Here is a 2875-nt window from a genome sequence, read left to right on the forward strand (position 1 = left end):
CCTGCTTTAAGTGTGGAGGCACCTGTGTTTCCTTTCTGCCCCAGGGGTCCCTGGCACTGAGGTCCAAAACAAACTGCAGGAGTAATCCAGTTTGAGACCACTTTGACTGCCTTGGCTCAGTGCTAGGGAATCCTGGGAATTGTAGTTTATTGTAGCACCAGAACTCTTGACAGAGAAGGCTCAATGTCTCACTAAACTACAGTTTCCAGAATTCCATAGCATGGCATGGCAGTTAAAGTGGTGTCAAACCGGATTATTTCTCTGTATATTCGCAAAGTGGGGTTACTCTACTTACACAGGTCTCCCACATAATGAAGGTATTGCCCTCCGCCAGAAAGGAATTCTTCCCTTTGCAATAATTTTTCCACCAGTCGCCCAATATCTAGCATTACAGGAAGTTAAAACATTTGGGGGCACTTAAAAATACAGGTTTAGGCATCCAAAGAAAAGGAGCGGGTGAGATGCGGTGATGGAGAAGAGCGCTGAGGATCCCAGTGATGGCCAAAAGGACAAACAAAGGGGTCCTGGAGCAGATCAAGCCGGAAAACTCCCTGGAAGAAGCCAAGATGACCAAAGAGAGGCTGTCGTACTTTGGACGCATCATGAGAAGGAAGGACTCATTGGAAAAGACTGTAATGCTGGGAAAGGTGGAGGGAAGTAGGAAGAGAGGAAGGCCACATGCCAGATGGATGGACTCTATTAAGGTCAATGGTATCAAGTTGCGGCAGTTAACAACAAAAGAGTTACTAAGTGGATGCTAACCAGTGTCTCTTTGCAAAGCTAGACATTTCTTCCTGCTGTTGTGTGCCTTCCAGCTGTTTCCGACTTACGGCGACCCTAAAAGAGAATGCTATTGTGCGTTTTTCTTGGCAAGATTTATTCACAGGGGGTTTGCCTTTGCCTTCCCCTAAGGCTGAGAGAGTGTGACTTGCTCAAGGTCACCCTGGGGGGTTAATAGCTGAGCAGGGAATTGAACTCTGGCCTCCAGAGTCATAGTCCAGCACTCAAACCATTATGCTATGCTGGCTCTCTTTTAAAGCTAGAAATAGGGGGACTGAAAGAAGATTTGGGGGGGGGGGGCAGAATTCTCATTTGGGGTCAGTGACTTAATTTCTCTGTAGCTGAATCCCTAACTTAGCCTATGGAAGAATGTCCCTTCCCCATCCCAGTTTTCTCCAAGTGGAATATACAGTGGTCTCTGCACATTTGCTGAAGTTAGGTGTGAAGGATCCCCATGAATGTGGAAAAACCACAAATAAAAACACACTATTCTCTTTAGCTAAGAGAACACCTCTCTAGGAATCTCTTGGTCCTCCAGTGCAACTCTGTGGTCAACATCTGCCAGAAGTTGATCATAGAATTATCCTGGAGGACTTACAAATGCCTAGAGGAATATTTACTACAGGAACTTACAGGTTCTCCAGCACAACTCTGTGGTCAATGTCTGGCAAAGTTGTGCTGGAGGACTTAGAGATTCCTAGAGAGAACATATTAATCAAAACTACAAGTAATCAAATCTGCAAAAGTCAAAGCTGCAAGTGTGGAGGGAAAATGTATTGCACCTCACTGGAAGATACCTGAAATGTTCTCCGTATGTATTTGTTGAGTGCTTACTTATGGTGACCCCATGAATGAATCATAGGGTTTTGTTAGGCAAGGAATGCTCAGAGGTGGTTTTGCGAGTTTCTTCCTCTGAAATATAGCCCCCAGCACTTGGTATTCCTTGGCAGTCTCCCATCCAAGTATTAACCAGAGCTGACCCTGATCAGCTTCCAAGATCAGATGGGGTCTGATGCCTTTATGGTATTTAGTCCAGAATGAAATGCTCACTTTTGTTGTTGTTATTAACCACTTTCGATCCCGATGCATGGCGAGCCTGTGTATGAGATATCTTCCAAGACTTTGGATATCTCCCAAGCCTGTCCCCCACTGCTTTTTTCCGGTCCTGTAAATTCATATCTGTGACCTCCTTAATAGAGTCCTTCCATCAACTCTCTACCACAATAATTTTTAAGGATAGGCACTGCAGCCCAATAATTTCAGTATTATACTGAAGGAAACTTTGACCACATGCAGCTTTGATTTAAGTATACCATAATGGGGAAAATGAAAAGTGCTTTGATTAGAGTCAACTATGACTAAGTCAAGAGCCTCTACAGACTGGCATTATATGCTGTGATGTGGGGGCATGGTGTACACACGCCGGCTGCTCCCATGCTGGTGTCGTGCCACGTGCCCAAATGCATGGCGGGAGCATTACGGCGCTCCATTGATGCAGTGTTTAAATGCACTGTGCCAAAGGAGAATCCAAAAGCTCCCACCATAGTGGTTAGGGTGCCCTTTCTGCAGCACAAAAAGGAGCCGCTTTTTGTGGCTTCTTTTTGTGCCACGGAAAGGCCAGATCGGGGCCATGGCCTGTAGTTGCCACGACCCTGATCTGGTGAGGAAAGGGGCGGCTGCAGAACACTCCAAAGGGGCAGTCTGTTGATTTCCTCAGTTCTCATTTTAATTCTTTAATTTATTTCCAAATGCTTAACTCTCATCCACTTAGATCAGTGGTTCCCAACCTTACTAATGCCACGACCCTTTAATACAGTTCCTCATGTTGTGGTGACCCAAACCCATGAAATTATTTTCATTGCTCCTTCATAACTGTAATTAAATAGGTGTTTTCCAATGGTCTTAGGCGACCCCCATGAAAGGGTCATTTGACCCCCAAAGTGGTCCTGACCCACAGGTTGGGAACCACTGACTTAGATGGAATGTTTTAGTCCTTCTGTCACATTTTGTTGCTGTATTGACATAGAGCTAGACCCACATTATAGACATTTTTTGATATTTTCATCTGAAGAGTGGTACAATCCTCAGCTTCCAG

This window comes from Sceloporus undulatus, chromosome 6 (genome assembly GCF_019175285.1).
Source record: "Sceloporus undulatus isolate JIND9_A2432 ecotype Alabama chromosome 6, SceUnd_v1.1, whole genome shotgun sequence".
Classification (NCBI taxonomy): Eukaryota; Metazoa; Chordata; class Lepidosauria; order Squamata; family Phrynosomatidae; genus Sceloporus; species Sceloporus undulatus.